This window comes from Ambystoma mexicanum, chromosome 4p (assembly GCF_040938575.1).
Source record: "Ambystoma mexicanum isolate Mex_15411 chromosome 4p, UKY_AmexF1_1, whole genome shotgun sequence".
Taxonomy (NCBI): domain Eukaryota; kingdom Metazoa; phylum Chordata; class Amphibia; order Caudata; family Ambystomatidae; genus Ambystoma; species Ambystoma mexicanum.
Window position 1 is genome coordinate 786,165,248 of NC_090927.1, and position 19,774 is coordinate 786,185,021.

At 41.0% G+C, this 19,774-nt stretch overlaps 1 protein-coding gene and 1 pseudogene across 1 annotated transcript in view; one reads left to right on the plus strand and one right to left on the minus strand.

Annotated features, from left to right (window-relative positions):
* Positions 1–19,774, plus strand: part of MRAP2 (melanocortin 2 receptor accessory protein 2) — an 880,612-nt gene that overhangs the window by 512,079 nt on the left and 348,759 nt on the right. The gene's annotated exons all lie outside the window — the stretch shown is intronic.
* On the minus strand, positions 18,118–19,080 carry LOC138452620 (isocitrate dehydrogenase [NADP], mitochondrial pseudogene; annotated as a pseudogene).

The following is a 19,774-nucleotide window of genomic DNA, read 5'->3' on the forward strand; positions in this document are numbered from 1 at the left end:
TAATAATGAGAATATTGATTCCAGTAATGCTGTTTATTTTAAGGAAGATGGCATTTCCTTATCTTTTATGGGAAATGCCATTCTGTTTTGGAATGTAAGGGTTGCTTTGGAGAAGGTCATGTGAGCATTTTAGGAGTAAAGTAAGAAAAATAAATTAAAAAAATACAAAATAACAGGTCTCTGTCAAGCATCTGCAAAAAACCCCAAAAAAGGCTCTTTTCATAGCCAACCTCAAAGGGGATATGGGGCACACTATTTAAATTTACATTCACCACGCTCAGATTTTCGATATGTCCGCGGACATGGCAGTAGTCCGTGGACATCAAAATCACTAGCTAGGGGTTCAGTATGTTCTATGTTACATGTATATAAAGTAAGGGATATTATGGTTAGGCTGTGCTACTAAAAACATATGAAATATCAGTAAAAAATCTTTGTTAAAGGGACGTTATGGTTAAGTTGCGCTAATAAAAACCTATGAAATTCAATGAAAAAACTTTGTTAAAAGGGACGTTATGGTTAAGTTGCGCTACTAAAAACCTATCAAATTCAGTATAAAAACTTTGTTAAAGGGACGTTATGGTTCAAAGTAAAACCGAAAACCCCTGAAATTCGCCAGTTATGGTAAACTAAGCAACCATAACTCGCGCCACTGTGCACTGCTAACACTAACACCCAGGACATCAAAGATGACATCACAAATGCCATTGATGACATCACTGATGACATCACATGTGCATTTACTTTTCATGAAAACTCTGTCGGAGGGATTCTTATAATGCTGACCAAAAAGTGTCAAGGATCATTTGAATAAATATCATGAGCTAATTAGTGCATTAAGCAATGCATTGATATAAATAGCATTCTATTATGAAGTTCTATCCAGCATACTAAACAACTCATGCAGAAACCTAGGCAGTGTGCGCAGTATACATGATGAAGGTGCAATATTCATAATCTTGCCATGTAGAATAATGAAATGATAACTGCTTTCTTATTAGAGTTTTGCGTACTGTGAAACATGTAATAAGTAGCTAATAAAACCCACTTAATACATAATTACATTATTACAGACAAAACACAAACAGACAACAACACATACAAATATGAGCATATACAGGGACAGAGAAGTAAGCAAAAAAGCAGAATTAGTAGCAGAAAGAGTTCATAACCTAACTGATTATCTTTATGCAGAGAAATGATTGCTCTGTTTCAAAGCTGCTACTTACTGTATGTATATGTATCAAATGATGTCAGTGAACCCTAAGGAAAGGAGTGTGAGTACAATGTATACAAATATGAGCATATACAGGGATGGTATAGTAATAAAAATAAAACTATGAGAAAGTGCTGATAACTCTAATGATTATCTTCATGCACAGAAAGGATTGCTCTCTTTCAAGCCTGTGTCTTCCGTTATATATATGTTTCATATGATATGACTTGACCATAAGTCTACAAATATAGTACCTTTTCAATTTTTACTTCCTGACTGTTACTGAAGAAAACTATGTGGCTTAGATATGCCAGTAAAGGAAAAAAAGGGAGTGCCAGCCATGTGATGTCATCAGTGATATCATCAATGACATTTGTGATGTCATCTTTGATGTCCTGGGTGTTAGTGTTAGCAGTGCACGGTGGCGCGAATTATGGTTGTTTAGCTTACCATAACTGGCGAATTAGCAGGGGTTTTTCGGTTTTACTTTGAACCATAACGTCCCTTTAACAAAATTGTTTTACTGAATATATATATATATATATATATATACATATATATATTATATATATATGTATATATATATATATATATATATATATATATATATATATATATATATAGAGAGAGAGAGAGACATTGATGGATTGGATTATCAAAGAAAATCTTGGCAGACTTTCAATTGGGAATCAGGGAAGACCTGTAGACTGCTTATCAAAACTTAAATGTGTCCATTGGTTGAGGAGGTCTGTATCTCTGGTATTTATGGGCTTAATGCCCACTTTTGACCATGTGAACAGGCCCACACATGGGCTTACGTTGATGAAATTGGGTATAATAGCTCACTCCCTTTCTTGCTTTACTAATGGAACTACACATGGATTCAGTGATTAGAAGGAGGTTTGGCAAGGCGGGGGAGCTCACAGCTGAAATTGGCGTAAAGAAGGTGGTATGTCAGGACTGTCTTGGCCCGACTTGCATTCAATGTTCATGTTAATCTGTTATCCTCTCTTTGAAGAAAGCCCCTCTGACACCCTACAAATTGAGAACAGGAGATTGCCTGTTTTCAGTAACATGAATGGTGATGTTTTACTAGCACAACCCCTATTGCCTTGCAGATTCTTGTGGATACACAGCCAACACAGAGGAAAGCAGCTTAAAAGGGAATGCATCTAAGTCTAATCAATGTGTGCTGCTGAACGTTGGGGAAACTGGAAATCTATTACTTTGAGTGTACTCAAAATATAGTGTTGTGATTTCTATAATTATGTAAGTATGGGCTTTAACAGGAATCTCCCTGGGATGGACCATGCTGGAAAACAGAAAAAAAGATGGCAGAGGTCAATGCTGCATTCAGTGATTTGCAGGGAATAAAGGCAATCACCCAGTCGACTGTATGCAGAAAATATGCATAAGGCAATCAATCTCTCTTGGCGGCTATGGGGAAGAGGTTTAGATTTATAGGGCTACTAGAGAGTTTCAATCTATTAAAAATCAGGGTCTTCCTTGATCAGGTGTTCGTAAATCAGCTTTTACCTTTCATGCCCATTTAGAGAATGGTCAGATGTATCTGACTGATAATGTGCACATAAGTGCTTTGTTGTTTTGGCATTAAATCTAGATTAGTGTAGCAGGTTCCTTGACTAGGATTTTATTGAAGGAGATACTAGATCATTTTGATCCATCTAGAATCCAATACTGCATCATATTAGGAAGAATCCGATATTGTTTGGAAAGATTTGATCACCGAACAATATTGCCAACTACTGCAACAGACATCCTAAAGACTGAATTCTTAGGCATCCTCAGGTCGGAGTGGGATTTCCAAAGAGTCAATAAGGGTATATATGCGTATTGCTCTGGTATCAGGAATTGATGATTATCTTACTCCAGTATCAGCAAAAGACAGAGTAATTTTTCTACATATTTGGCTAGGCATATTACCCTTAGGATCTGCAGCGGTTGCATGGTCTACGAAAGGAGGCAGCTGAAATATGTATATGCATATCAGATGGGGGACTGTGAAACTCTGATCCACTTTTTAAAGTTGTGCCCCCTTTACAAAACTGAGAGGAATCACTTCTTAGTGCTGATATGGAGGAGAAGCAGCCTTTGACAATGCATTCTAGCTGCCTATACATAGCATGCAAACAGAGCACTTTGTTTGCTTAGCTCTTGCTTCCTATAGCCCAGCAGCATGGAATTTAAGAGAAAGCATTGTTGATGAAGGTACTGGTTAATTATCTATGTAACTTTAGCATTTGTTCATGGTTTCCATTTTAACTCCATGATTAACAGTGTACTTTATTATTCTACTGTTTTTTTTTTAATTCAGTTTACTGACCTTTTAGTGATTAACATTGGTGTATAATTTATGTATGCATTTTCTTAGTGTTTACTAATCACGCACCTTAATCGGATGTTTAATCGGAAAATGATTTGTTGATTTTGTTGTTTGTTGGGTAGCATGAGTGCTATTTTTAAACTGGCTGGGAATATGACTGATTCAAGAGCGAAGTTAAAGAGTGATTGGTGTCAGGGGTAGGCGAGAGAAGCCACTGACCTTCCTGTTCTAGAAGCAAAAGGTTCAATGGTGGTACAGGATTGGTTGTCTCTTAGGATCTGAGTCATAAGGGGAGTAATAGAGGAGGTGGGAGAGAGAGGAGGGAAGTGAGAGGGTGCAAGATTTTCTAGATCTTGGCTAATATGTAGAGAGCAAAGTCATCAAAGGATAAGGAAGAGGGGGTGAAGTTAGAGCGGGACTAGCATAGCCTGAACAGTCGTAGAACATTTGCTGGGGTGGGATTAGGTTGGAAAAATATCTGTACTTTGATTAATCAAGAGCATTTTTTCAGCCACATAAGAGGTCAGCAGTAGAGCGAAGTGGACTATGTGCCAGTGACAAAGATGAAAGTACATGTTGGTTCTGAGTCAGCCAATGACCAAGGGATGACAGTGAGGTTTAGCAGCAGTAAAGTGTCATGTAGTGTAGTGGTGTTCAAAGGGAAGCCAAGGTCTTAAATGAATCCATGGAAGGTAGAAGGGAACCTCTGCAAATCCAGTCAGTACCTTTTGATACAATAGATTGCACTGCATAACTGTCACTGATGAGGCAACAAAGAGCCGCAACCAGCATTGTGAGAGGAGAATTAGAATTCTGCTTGGACAATGATTTGGCATGGAGTTTTTGGAAATCGGGTGCCAAGTGCCTATTGCATAGTATTATGATTCCCAGACATCGAGGACTGGAGCTGTAAATTATCTCGCAAAAACAATTTAATGGAAAAGTATCACAAACCAAATGGAGTACGATTATTGCAACCTATGACAATCTCCCACTGAGTAAATAAACAAATAATCAAAAAATACATATTCCCTCACAAACATTTAATTCATAAATACATTTAAAAATACATTGGTAACAAAACGAACCTCGCAATTAATAGCAAATCAAATTAAGCATGGTAGTGTCATAATCATACACGTATATTCAAGTACATAGTTGATTGCGATACAATAAGAATATTGAAAATGTGCCTATTATTATTATCAACGATATGCTAACATGAATAACCTTTTTTAACAGAAACCCCTAACTTCTTTTTAAAGCTCAACAAATTAATAAAGTTTGAACATAAGTTGGTTTTGGGGAGTAAAATGTATTCCGTGCAATCCCTGCACTTTACAAGAAGCCGACATGCATACATGCAAGCTGCCTTTGCATCCATGTGAAATTGCTTGTTCATCATGAAAGTAGCTCGCGGGCTGAATGAGTTACCTCGGAAACCGCAAGCATTCATGGGTGCATATACGGCATATATAAACACATTTTAAATTAGATTTTCTTTACTAGTGTTCTGCTTTACTGATAAACCTATCACCAAGCTTCATAATTACACTACAACTTCATGTCCTCATAATAATTAATATAAAAAAAGAAATTATCAGTCTTGACATTTAAAATAACAGGTTTACCTGCAACAGTTCTTGTAAGTGATAAAGTGTATTCACTCGAGCGGTCATTAATGTCATTTGAGGCCCAGCCAACAATTGATTCCCTCATGGGTGGAAAATTACGTACACATGTTTTTAAAATATTGAACTCTTAACTCTTTGGTTTGCACACAATCCTATAGAAGATGGCGCATGTTTCTATTTTGCAGACCGACACAATCTGTAAACACGCTTCTTCTCTGCAATTGATTTTCTGCTTAAACGCGTACAAGTCAATAACAAGTCCAAACAGCAAAGAATTCAAAATGAAACTCATTTCTTTAGAAGCTATTGTGGTGGCAATCTGCTTCCACCCGGTTAACTTAACGGGAGGAGGGGAGGAGCGGGCCAATAGAACTCAAAACAGTGCTGAACCACAAACCAAGTTTTAACATCATGCAGCCAGAACAAAAGAAATGGGTTCTCACGTGTTCACTTGGACTTTGAAGGTAGCATTTCCTTTTGATGGCAATGGTTTGGCATCCAGGGCCAAGCATTTTATTTGAACAATTGCAAGAATGTGCTTCTAAGTGAAGGCTTTGTTTGTCGCTGTGTGTTACCTGAAGCCAGTAACATGAAATAGTTCCTTTTGTGGTACATCAATGCACTGGTGAACGTCACCCTCGAGGTAGGTGTATTCTTCCGCTCTGCAATAAAGTAGCTCAATTTAAAAGTTCATATTGCGCTCATGACCCCTTTGTACTTGGATTGCAGCAATGGGAACAGGGTAAAAGCGCAAATTGCCAATAAGTGCTTCTGATTCGGCTCTGTGCTCTTCCCGCCTTGCTTCAGGTCAAGATTTCTTTCTCGCTCAGGCCATTTTCAGAATTCATTACAAATATCAGTGGGTCACCTGGATCAGTGCCCATTCGTCAACTTGGTGGAAGATAATGAGCACTGAATCTTAATTTTAATTGCCCACCAGATTTGCCAATACAGTATGTATTGTTTTATCCACATTCAGTCATTAAAGCAGGGACTGAAATCTACACCTTTTCAAAATAGCTACACAAAACATGCTAATGGAACAGCTATAAATGGGGGTAGTTTACACAGTGGTTTTACGGAGAACCTTGTGTATTTGTTGCCCACGGAGAGTAGAGTTGAAGACCACTAAATGGAAATTTCCCTGATTGTCTCTACCTTCTTTTCATGAACTCATCACATGTACAGTGACAGAACACAAAATGTGAGGGGCCCCCTGCGAGCCAAGCTGAGAGAACCCATCCCCCAAGCTCAGCAACAAAGCACAGGCAGCGCCTCACACCATGATGACGTGGACCACCGCAAATGTGCAATGTGCATGATGATCATGCTGCTGTAGGGGCATGCCGTACACTGCACTAGGGGAAAGATATAAGTATGTGTTTAGTCTAATCTTAAATCATTCACATAGCATAGAAACAAGGGGTCTGTGTCTGGCTCCTGGCACCCAAATGTACCAACCAACTCTGTCTGTGACTAGTAATACCATACACAGGAATCATACCAAAAGAAAACATGTTCATTCTGGCTCTGCCAGTATATGCCAGTATCCCCATGTAGGAACATTATCTTGTTGGATTTGCTCTTAATACCAATAAATACCTCCTGCCAAAGGAAAAGAACATGTTATTGCTGGCTACACAAATGCTTGCCCAACTTCTGCACCACCATGTAAGAATATTCTTCATATTGACTGTGCCTTCAACGCTAGTAAAACATGGATTGCAACAGTAAGGAAGCTTGTCCTTGTTTGGCTGCACAAATGTCTCCATCCCCCATGTAAGAACTCTCATGATGTGGCCCCTGCCCTTAATGCCAGTAAAACATGCAATGCCACAATAAGGAAACATTTACTGCTGACTGCACAAGTGCCTCACACACACACACACACTCCCCATGTAAGAACATGCATCAGATTGGCGTTTCACTCTGTGAATAAAAATTGCCATGCCACAGAAAATGTCCAGTCTGCATGCCCCCTTGCTCCATAAAACCCCACCCCAAACCCTCCTCAATGTAATAACGTTCATCAAGTTGGCTTTGCCCAAAAATCAGTACATCATGTAAGTAAACATCCATGTTCCAATGCTCCTTACCTGTGCCCCAACCTTTCACACAAACATTCATACTCATTCACCCACCAATCACCCACCCAGTGAGGCTGGGGATTTTTTTTTAATTGGAGGGGAATAAACATTTCCCACAAATATGCCAGAGTGACTTTGACAAAATTAAAGTACAGAAGGAACATGCCTTGGTGGCTGCTGCTAACGCTCATTTTGTAGCTGACAGGATCGTCATACATCTGCTAACCCAAACTATTGAGAATAAAATCTGAATAAAAACAGTTGTTTTAAAAGTTAATAAAAATGTGTTGTTTATAACACATAGGGCCTCATTACGAATCAGGCGTTAAGGGGTTAAGGGCGACGTAAACGGCGCAGACCCTTAACGCCTGATTCCGAGGTCCCTTTGCGCCATGGTGAGTTTAACGCCTGCTTTTTGCAGGCGTTAAAATCCATGGCGGTAAGGGACCATGGTGCTAATTACGCCACCGTAATTTACGGTGGCGTAATTAGCGCCTTCCCCACTCCCATTATGCCCTATGGGGCAAAAATGGGAATGGGGAAGGTTAAAATGTGAAATGGGGATTTACTGTCCCACTCACCTTGGAATGGGGCGGTAAATCCGCCATCCACCATGGTGCAAACGTAGTTTGCACCATGGTGGTAAGGGTACGACCCAGGCGGTAACTTACTGCCTGGGTCGTAATGAGGCCCATAGTTTGCATTTTTATGTTCAGCTGTTATGGGGCGAACATGCGGGGTAGTTAGCATGAAGTTGTTGGAAATATATTGAGACAAATGTTTGTCAAGAGCTTGTAGCATCATGTGTGAAAATAAAATTAAAAAAGCAGCATCTGGAACAGCAACAGATTTCTACTCTGTATCTTAATTTACAGCGTGTGATTAAAAACAGAGAAAGTGTTTCTTTAGCCATATCGGATTGCTGGTCCCCACCACATCCTAGAGTTACACCTCGGCATAAAATAACTTTTAAAAAATCAACCAGCAATGGGTGGGATTGTAAATAATAAAAAGGAACACATAATAAAGAGCCAGACCATTTTATGATTTTGAAAAAACATGTATTTATATAAAAGGACATATTTAATACAGAAAGGAAAAAAGATTATGCAAAATCAGGTCAATGCAGAGATAAAATGTTTTATTGCAGCGAAAATTAAACACGTAGATTCAAACAACCAGCTCTCAGACACTCAGCTAGGATGGGTGCGTCGCCTATGTGACTGAGATGATTTAAAGGTAGAGACGGCAGGGACGATGTGCAATAGTGAGGGGCTTCACACATAAAAACTGTCATGGCATTCGGCACACTATGTAGCGCCAGTTGGGTGTCAATAGCACTACCTATAAGGTTCCATGATTGAGCCCTGGTTGCAGCACTGTCCCAAATCTATAACCCCTTCTAACAACAAAGCAGCAAAATCTGTGACGGTTCCTTGGGCATGCATCCATAAGCTGCGACATCATTGCAACTCTGATTACTAGGCTTCATTGAGAAATAAAAAAACAATCGCCATCTTTGAACTGCCCCCTCTGTTCACCCGTGTTTAAGTGCCACCCTAGGTCATTCTGAAACTGTGGCTGACCCCCATCATTTTTGGGTCTTGCCGGCCCCTAATCCAGATGGGAGGTGTTGTGTTGGATGTATCATTTGCCATAAATCCAACAGCTGACGGTTGTTGGTTGTCGCAATCCACATCCAGAGACTCTGCCGTCTGTGCCATCCATCTGTTGGTGTACACGATATCACTAAAAATAGAAGAAAAAATATAGATTGAGAATGGAGAATCTTTTACACAGTGAGCATCAGTGCATTACAATATTCACCAACAATATTACAACTGTAGTACTGCACAGCGTGTTGTAATGTCAGCGTCAACATATTAAATCCAATGTAACAACCAAGTATAGGGCCCCTTAAGAAATAAAAAATTCAATCCATTTATGTAAAACAATCTTGGCTACACCACTTCATCAAAGGTATGATCTTTTACAAAACATGCAGTGTCTGCCCTGCCAAAATCGGGCCTTTGCATTGCACACATTGTCAAGATCGTACAGAACATTGCAAGAGTTAAAACCATATTTAAAACACCCTGGCACATTTCTTCTTCACAATTGTGTTTTAAAGTACACATTGCAGCTTTCACATGTAAAGATGTCGGGCAATACTCTGTGCTTCCCTTGAAGACAGAAAATAGACACATTTTGTTTTGTGCCACTCTGCATGCAGAATAAAATAAAATGTAGCGCCTTACTTAGAAGTACAAAACTAATCCAGCACAATCTAAAACATGCACTTTTACACATCCCCAAATATCTCAAGCCCTGTATAACCCCCTGGCATTCGCCACCCTTAAAAATGTCATTAACTATAGCACTTTGTACCAATACATTGCAGCTATAGTGTTTGCGCAATATGTGTGATCTTTGGGGAAAACTCAAATAATCAAAAACTAACGTCGCAAAGCACGCATTTGAAATATGTCATCAACTTTATCTGTGCTGTGAAACTAAAACAAGGCACTTTGAGTGTGCAAATATGTTGCATCACAAAACAACAAGTGCCCCAAAAGTGCAGTTAGGATTTAACACACACACAGACATCTCAAGTAAGATGTAGCACTGTGACACTCGCCACCCTTAAAAATGTCATCACCTCTAGTACTTTGCACCAAATAAATCACGGCTATAGCGTTTGTACTACATGTGTGATCTTTGGTGAAAACTCAAATACTCAAATACTAACGTCATAATGCACGCATTTGAAATATTTCATCAAATTTATCGGCACTGTGAAACTAAAACAAAGCTTTGTGCACGTGCAAATATGCAACATCACAAAAAGATAAGTGCACCAAAAGTGCAGTCAGTGTTTATTTAATATTTAATTTAATGTTTGAAATGGCTATAAGGGTGGCGGGTTCCTAGCTTTAAAATTGAAGTGTCTGATTGATTGTGTGAGTGTCTGATTGACTGTGTGAGTGTTTGTTTGATTGATTGTGTGAGTGTCTGATTGATTGTGTGAGTGTCTGATTGATTGTGTAGAAGTGCTATAAACTCTAAAAACTTGCAAACCCTTCTACACCTTTTAAACCTCTTCCAAAGCATTGTAGTCAAAATTGCAAAAACAACACACACAAATAGAAACCGGCACTACCAACATCTATGCGCTAACCTAGCTGACATTCATAACCACAAAGCATTCTAAGCAAACTGTACATTTATAAACGTGCCATTAAAAGTACATAGCTGTTTTGTTTAAAACACAGCCTTTGAGCACCTCCTCACCCTTGACCTGTCTCAAAAAGGGCCTGACTCAGAAAGGGCCTGCCTATCAAAAAATACAGTAAAAAACAAGCCTTATTAAGCTTGAATAAAACCACATAAAACTCACCTTTTTGCTGCTGTTGAAATAAACTATGAATAAACAGCAGGTGTGTCCACAGACCCATGATCAAATCCAGTCAGAAAGCAAGGTTTCAACAGCAAGGAGCAGTCAACTCTTCCAAGTCAATTAATTGACACTGCAGGGGATCATCAGGTTGTCGCCCTGCCAGTAGGGTTGACAATACCCCCGCTGGAGTCAGAAACCCCCTTTTAAGGGGTTAAAGCTCAATTTTCTTTTATGATTAACTGTGCACAGATGTATGTATTTCTGCTTAGTTTGCAATAATTATAGAGTGGTACCGTAGATTGTGAATAGTTAGCTTCCTGTAGCCTTATAACAACATCTAAAATTAAGTACAGCCTGCAGATATTCCCTGGGTCCCGTGCCATTTTTCTTATCAACAGAAGCATAAGAATTCTATGTCCTGCATAACCCGCAAGAATTAGAGAGTAGTACCATAGATGGTGACTAGTTAGCTTCCTGTATCCTTATAGCAACCTCTACAATTAGGTTCAGCCTCCAGACACTTGTTCAGTCCTAAAAAATAGCCTTGCTAACTACAATTGGTATTAGTTGATAACAATTGTCGGTGTGTATTTTCATGGGTGGTTTGTTTATACAGCTGAGACAAAACATCCTGTATTCTGGCGAGCTAAATACAAAGATCCATGTGTTTTATGCTGATGTGTATAGAATGCTGCTCTGTGTGTCAGCAAATTCCTGGCATTCCAAAGGACTCTTTGTAGATATAAAACCCCCAGCAGTGTTGCTTCACAGCTCTTTGGTGGGTCACAGTGTGGCAGAGGGACACATGTAAGCTATGCATGAGATGCTATAGACCCCATAAAAACAATAGTTTGACTTTTGTATGGGTTCTGGGAGCACACTTTACTTATAGAGTAAACTTCTTTTCATTATTTACACTTTTTTTTTATCAAAGCCAGTTCATATAAAATTGGTATGTATTTTTATATAAAAATTAATATGAAAATGTTTTTATATCAACATTTTTGGGGAAGTTTATATGAACATTTTAAATGAATATTTAAAATAAAAAATATTAATGTTTATGCACATTTCCTTATAAAAATTTGATGTTTCATATTAATTTTTATATACATTTCTATATATAAAATATGATTGTTAATAATGTTTATATACAGTTGCATATCCAAAAATAGTATTTGTTTTATTGATTTTTATATACATTTGTAAATGAAATAGTTTTTGTTATATTTTATATAAATTTTATATCAAAAAGATATCAAAATTATTTAATATGTTCTGCTTCCTATAAAGTTTATATAAAAATGATGGTGTCTCAATTAAATTGCTATCAAAAACTTTGGGAGCCTAATGTATATCCACTTACTGTCAGCCCAGGGTGGAACCCCTCTGTAACATCATCAGCGTGTCACCCTGCAAAACCCTAGATTCACAGTCCCTGTCAGGTGCTTACTTTACTCTCGGCGCTCGACCGAACAACATTGTCAAGCGCTGCTCTCATCTTTATATAGATTTTATATAAAATGTATATTCACTTTATATCAAAAATTATATAAATTAGAGCATACTTTATATCCAATATACATTAAAATCAATATCAAACATTTTTTATATCATTTTTGTATCAAATGTATGTTACGTTTATATCAAGAGCACATCAAAGGAGGGAGGGACTAAGACCGGAAGCAGGGGGCATGACCACCTGTCAAAATTTTGACTTGTGAAAAAGGGGGCCCCCTTCTACTAGTACTGTAGCCTTCATTGTATCTTGTACTTGGCTAGGAAATTCACGGACATTGGCCAATCTTTCTGGATTCTGACTCACCAGTCAGAATTGTTTCTCAAAAATGCACAGCAACTCACCGAGTTTGGCCCACATAACATTTGACATGAAATTCTCCATTGGGATCTCTCTGCCACTTCTTTAAAGCACAGAGCCATCTCTTTGCCCCTTGCAGTATTGCTGCCAGCAGATAACATAACATAATAATGTCACATGATACAAGGTTCTACTACGCCAGGAAAATTAGATTGCAGCCCCCAGCTCAATTAGTCTGATACGGACGAACAATTCAGCAGCATCCAAGGAATTATTTTTCACATCCTCCTACCCAACCCACCCCGCCAAGACAGGTTATGCCCCACTCTTCTGTAACAAGAGGGGATGGTGCAATATGGCCACAGACACCACTACCTAACGCCTATCTGTAAGCTTAGCATTTGCTACATCCCAGTTTTTCCTCTGCCAGAGGCAACACCACTACATTAAACCTAAGGGCCTCCCGATTTGTGATCTGCCATCTCTCGCACAAACTGCTCCTCCTCTAGCACACAGGTAATGCCTGCTACTGAGCAGTCTCCATGAGCCATGCCTCACAAACCAACTAACACAGCAAACCATGACAACAATTCCTTTTTCTAGCAATCGCTAACAAACAAATCCAAGCATGCCTTAGCATTCCACACCACATTTGCTGCATTCCAAATAACTGATGATGTCCAGAACCTTCCGACGCCAGCCCAATTCCCTGCTGCTATGTTCAAGGTTCATGCTTCATCATTATATCAATTAAAATTATTTGACCTACAATCTTTACCTTTGTGCATTTCCTGTGATATACAGAGACAGAGTGAAGGAGCAACTTCTGCAGTTGAGGGATTGACACAATCCATCTGTTCTGATTCTCTTGGACGTGTTTGGCTGCATTTGATACAACAGACTATCAGATCATAGTGGTCAATATAGAATCACTATTTGATATGATATGATATGGCATTTGTAACGTGCCTATACACAAGTGTTTCAAGGTGCGACGAGGCAGGGAGGGGGAACAAGGGGAAGACAGACAACGATCCTACTAGGCCAGGTGTCATTTAGATCAGGCAAGTGCAGGGGCAGGGGGGGAGGGAAAAAGTGCAAGGGGAAGGGGGAGAGGGGGAAGTGCAGGGTAAGTAGAATAAAAATAAATAATAGGGCCAGCTGGCGGCAAGTGCAAGGTAAGTGCAGACAAGTGCTGGGAAGGGGGGGCTGTAGGGATACAGAGACAGTCCCGCAGTGCAGGGGTTGCCAGGGAGGCAGTGCAAGTGGCCAATGACCGAGGTCGGTGAGAGTGGCCCAGTTGCAGATTCAGTGTAGTTTCAGTGAAGAATTTACCAGGGGAGAGGGAGAGAGAAAGCAGAAGCAAAGAGAAGGTTTGGAGATGCTTCCGGAACCGGAGATGGTTCTCCTCAAGTTTCAGGGAGGCAGGAAGGCTGTTCCAGAGGGAGGCCCCTGCCGCGGAGAGAGATCTACCCCCAGCTCGTTGCTTCGAGAAGCGGCTGACCCTGAGGGAGTTGGAGACGGATGAGCGAAGGGCTCGCGAAGGAAGATATTTAGGAAGAGAGAGTTGAAGGTATTTAGGTCCCAGGCCCCAGAGGGCCTTGTGGACAATGCAGAGGGTTTTGAACTTAATCCTCGCAGCCACAGGGAGCCAGTGTAGAGATTTCAGTCCTGGAGAGATACGGCCAGTGCAGAGGGCGGAGAGTGGAGGCAGGCAGATTAAGATAGAGGCTGTTACAGTAGTCCAGCTTTGAGAGAACCAGGGCTCGGGAGACAGTGAGCTTCTGGGGGAAGGAGAGGAAGGGAAGAATACCTCTGAGGAGGTGCAGCTGGTAGTGTGACTTCTTAGAGATGTCAGATATATGAGGAGAGAAGGAGAGTGTGGAGTCGAAGATGACCCTGAGGTTTTTTGCCTTGCAGGTAGGAGCAGGAAGAGGGCCAAGAGAGGCTGGCCAGAAAGCTGCAGGGAAGGAGGGAGTGGGTGTGCCGATGAGTAGAATCTCAGTCTTACTGGCATTGAGGCAGAGGTCATTGGCGGCACACCATTCCTGGATAGCAGACAGACAGTCAGAGATGAGGAATTGTCCAGCCATTACCTGTGTTCCTCTCAAATCTAGTTCAACAAATAAAGCCTTGAGACTATTGATTTGATGCAACTGAGGTGGATTGCAGAGTTCTGCGTGGTGTTCTACCTCTCTCCTCCAATTTTCAATATTTCCATGTTTTCTCTTCCTCACATTATCAACATGTCAGGTTTCCCATTTCATATATTTGTCGATGGCTCCCACATTCTACTCAAGCTGAGGTGCAATAAGTCTCAACAACATCAGGATTAGAGATTGTTTGCTGTATTTCTATGCATGGGAGCGGGACAACTGGCTTCACCCTAGGTGCTATTTGATCAGAGGTCCTCCTTTTGAGCTGTAAACCGAAAATCAGCCCTCTTACCTTGACCTGAACTAGAGCTAGTCTTGGTGCCAGTCCAGCCAGTGTTCAATCTTTTCATCCTATGTGGCTCCTCTCTGTGTTTCAAACCCGAGTCGAACACAATTAAAACAAGCACTTACAACCAATTCTATGTCAAGACCGGAGGCTTCAGATTATGCATTTTCATCTTTATCTACTCGTCCAGCAGCAAAGAAAAATGACACTTTAAGTAAAAAATGTGTAAAACAAATTAAACCGTGTTGTGAGAGCATGTTATGGAGTTCCATATCGAGCTGGGTTAATGACCTCAGTAACAGCCAATCACAGCCAACCCCACTCCATAAAAGGCTGTACCATTAGTCCCTCTTCCTTCTTCTTTACTGCTCGTCACAGCAGATAAGTATTCTGTGTTTCTGTAACATCACGTTACACATGCGTGTTTGTTTAACTGACTGTTTTAATTCTGTGTGATAAAGCAGTTCACTGTGCCACGGTTGCTTTCATTCATGAGGCGTTTTAACCTTACTTTATGCACAGATTTCTTTGTTCGCCTGAGCGCTGTGTTCAGAGTCCATCTCTAGTAGGAGCAGACTCCGGTGGGACGTGGCCTTGCTGAAGGTCAAGCAGAGTTGACTGCATCATGTCTTGTTTTTCTAGCACAGAGTGTTTGGAGTCTCAGTAGCTGAGAACTCCGAGGGAAATGTAACTGAGTTGCATCGTTCTTAGACCATTTAACAAGCCCTGTCATTACCTCTGTTCTCAAGGTTATCTCTCTGTGGTACAGCAAGTACAATTGTGACTTTGAAACGTAAGGTTGTGTGTTCATACCCAGCTCTTGCTCTGCCAAGCCATTTAATATAACATTGTCCCTTCATTTTAACAAATATTCCCCAACGAGCCATTTAAACTGGCACACATTTTCCACTGCTGAAGTCTTCCCTTGCTGTTAATTAACCCCCTCCCTTTCCTGACGCATATTTTTCCCTGTGCCCAAGATATCACCAGTTGGGCTCCATCATTCAGTTCCCTGAACCCATTCCCCTCCCAGCCCCTATAGTGTCTCTTTTGCATTTGTGTGTGAGATATGATAGTATTTCAGGGGTGATGTTCCTGCCTTGTAAGCAGAACAATACTGGCATTGTGGGTTCGAGAGTGGTTGCAGCTAGTTGCTTGCTTAGCTGGGCATGTTATTTTACCATGTATTGTACTACAAGCAATAAGTGGGATTGCATGCAATGGCTACATGACCTATGCACCTGCTTGGTGAGTTGTCCTAGCCCTTGAAAACATGAGCTGTATTTTCAGTCATCTATGTGCTGCTTGCAAATGCTACAAATAAGATGGGCGAATATTATATGGTCTAAGGAGCTGTGGGATCCATGGGCCCAGCTCGGGACCGGGCTCTGCTCAGGTGCAATACGCTGAATGCATTCAAGGTCTAACGAGCAGTGGGGTCTACAGGCCCAGTTTGGGACCTGCACTCAACTCAGGTGCATTACGTTGAATGCATTCAAGGGCAAATATTGTATGGTCTAATAAGCATTAGGGCCCAACTCGGGGCCTGCACTCTGCTCTGGTGACATACATACAGAGGCAAGTATTAAATGGTCTTCGGAGCATTTGGGCCAACAACCCCATCTCGGGTTCAGCATGCTGCTCAAGTACATGACACTGCATACATTTGTGAGGGTATCATTTTGGGAATTATATAACATCTGTGCATTGTCTGAATAACCTTTAAATCACCTATAGCAGAGACAGACTCGCTGCCTTGCAGTGGATCCATTCCCCTCATGCCTTTTCGGCAGATTGACCCACGCTGATAATGAGCCCATGTGGCTGGTACTGGTGATGTTTCACCTTCTGCCTGCTCGGCAGATAACAGCTGTTGAATTGATGGGCAGCGTTTGTGTTGTCTTACGATACTTTTGACAGTCTCTGCAGAGTCAGTTGCTCCTGGAAGAGGAGTCAGAGTTCTATTGTCCTCTTGTTTTTCTATGCATGTGCATCACATCAGTAATAGAAAGCTTACGTTTAGGCAAGGGTTAATGTGGCCTAAATGGCAATCTAGCGTTGGTTTTGGATGTCTATATTATGATATGTTTATTTTATTTGATTCTATTTATTTGAATTTGTAAAGCACACTACAGCCCAAGGGCATCGAGGCGCTGTTGCAAGAATATGTCTTAGTTACAGGATTTAGGCTTGGCTCGTGGTTACAATGAGCCGAGGCCAAGCATAGTAAAGTACATTCAATCACATATGGGAAATTTGATCCAGAAAGCATACAGCTAATGCAGTTTACACAAAAAAATACGTTTTAACATTAGTGCACGATATAAATGCCCTTTAACATTAACATCTCCTAGCAGCTACAACACAATCCTTCGCAAAGCAGTACTGTTAATGCAAGCACATGTTCCCCTTGGCACACAAACAACCTGGAAAGAGACCCACAGTACATGGGTACTTCCGACCTCCACCCATTAATAGCAAAGCTATCGCATTTGCTCCATTTGTCCACTTAGCACAGTCCACCAATGCTATCCCCCCACCCTTTCATATTTGCCAGAGCAAAAGTTCGTGCAAACATGGCAGAAAACCAAACGATCTCCGTATGCTTTCCTAGCTTGTGCAAAAATCCACAAGTGGCCCAACTGGACACATGCAGGCCCTACATATTTCACCTGCTTCAAGCTCTGAGGCGTCATCTTCAGTTTATATGTTGCTTTACGGCAATGTTTACAGCACAGTGAACGGGACCCGCATATCCAAGGTTCTCCTCTTGGGCGTCTTATGCATACATGAATCCCGCCATTAGTCTTGCTTCAACGCGGGCTTACCTGAATGCCAATCCACCCACAAATTAAACACAGGCAAAGGCGTATCATAAAAGGTTTATTTGCTGCAAGTGTACCATGAAAAGGCTGATTGACATTTACAGTAGGCCAGGATACTTCCATCAATGAGTCCTGGGGAAGCCAGAAGCTTCATCTGACAGAGCCACGCCACATTCCACTTCCATTAGAGGAGTTTAATATCAAAAATAAATCAACAGGTTAAAAAAATAGTTTCTTCTAGTTCAGGACCATAGATGTGCATTCATGGCACTGGCTTCCTACCCTGTTGTATACTAAAAATGGAGGTAAAAAAAATATTGTCTGCTGCTTCCCCAGAAGTGCTTCCTCCTACTTCATTTTCCCAATGCTTTGTCATGGTTGTTCTTGATGGCGTCCAAGAAGTCAGTGATGTAGACATTTTACTGCACGTTGCTGAAGCCTCCATGAATGCAGCCCGCAAGATCCTTGGTCATTACACCACTTTCTACGGTCTCCAGACAAACCTTTTCCAGACTTGAGGCAAACTTGACAAGGTCCTAGTTGCCATCCAGTTTGCCCCTGTGCTCCAATGCTCTAGTCCAGGCAAAGATACTGGCAATAGGATTGTTGCTGGTTGGATTCCCCTTTTGATGTTCCCGGTAATGGTGAGAAACTGTGCCATGAGCAGCCTCTGCTTCGATTGTCATTCCGTCTGGGCAAACCAGGACAGAAGTCATTAATCCAAGGGAGCCAAAACCTTGAGCCAGGATGTCAGACTGCACATCTCCATCATAGTTCTTGCAGCCCCAGACAAAGTCACCAGAAGACCTGAGCACCTGCGCTACCATGTCATCAATCAGACGATGCTCATACCAAATGTTCAGCTTTTCAAATTCAGGTTGGTAGTTCTTCTCATAGATTTCTTGGAAGATGTCTTTGAAACACCTGTCATAAGCCTTCAGAATAGTGTTCTTCGTACTCATGTAGAGGGGCCACTTCGTCTGAATGGCGAACTGGAAACAACTATGCGCAAAGCCCGAGATGGACTCATCTGTGTTGTACATTCCCATCCCCATGCCTCCGGCTGTAAACTTCCCATTCACCTCCCATTCATTTGCTGAGGTTCCGTCAGTTGGAGTAAACACCATCTTGAAGGTACCAGCTCGGTCCACAACGAAGTCTGTGGCTTTGTACTGATCACCAAAGGCCTGTCTGCCATTTGTGATAGCTTTCGTCCAACCGGGGACAAGGCGAGGAATGTTCTTGCAGATGATTGGCTCACGGAAGACAATCCCACCCAGAATATTTCTGATTGTACTATTGGGACTTTTCCACATCTTCTTCAGCTTAAACTCTTCCACCTGGGCTTCATAAGGTGGGATGGTGGCACATTTTACAGCCACTTTGTACTTGTTGATGAGTATAAGTGGCTAAATTGATATGGTTATCATATTGTATATTCTGCGTTTTTACCATTGGTTCAGGTGATATTCAACTTGTTTTTCTTGCATAGTGTTGGTGAGAACCATCCCTATGTATTGGCTTTAAGTCTTCTGCAGCATAATTAGCTCACAGGCTTTCAGGTCCCGCCGTATGGGGATTAAAGAATATTGTTTTCTTTTAGCTTTAAATAAAAATGACATACTATTCGAGGTTGGCATTTGACACCATAAAGATAAGGAACTGCTTGCTCTGTTTTAGAAGCGACAGTCACCCGTTTATATACTGTTTTATGACTGAAGTGCTGTGTAGCACTGCCAAGGTGAGTTGGAAGGTCTCCTCTAGCCTCATTGGATATATTTTTCTTCCCCTTTGTCATGGCTTTTTAACTTACCTGCTCAAATTTAGGTAATGGTGAACGCTAACATGAGGATTACCTATTTGAGACTACACACATGATCAGCCATGTCACGTTACATGGTGATGGGGGTATTTCAACATTGTCTACAACAGTCTGGTGTCTGCTTCCATTAATGGTGGACATTTAGGCCATGATAAATGTGGTGCTTACCCATGGTGAGAGATGTATAT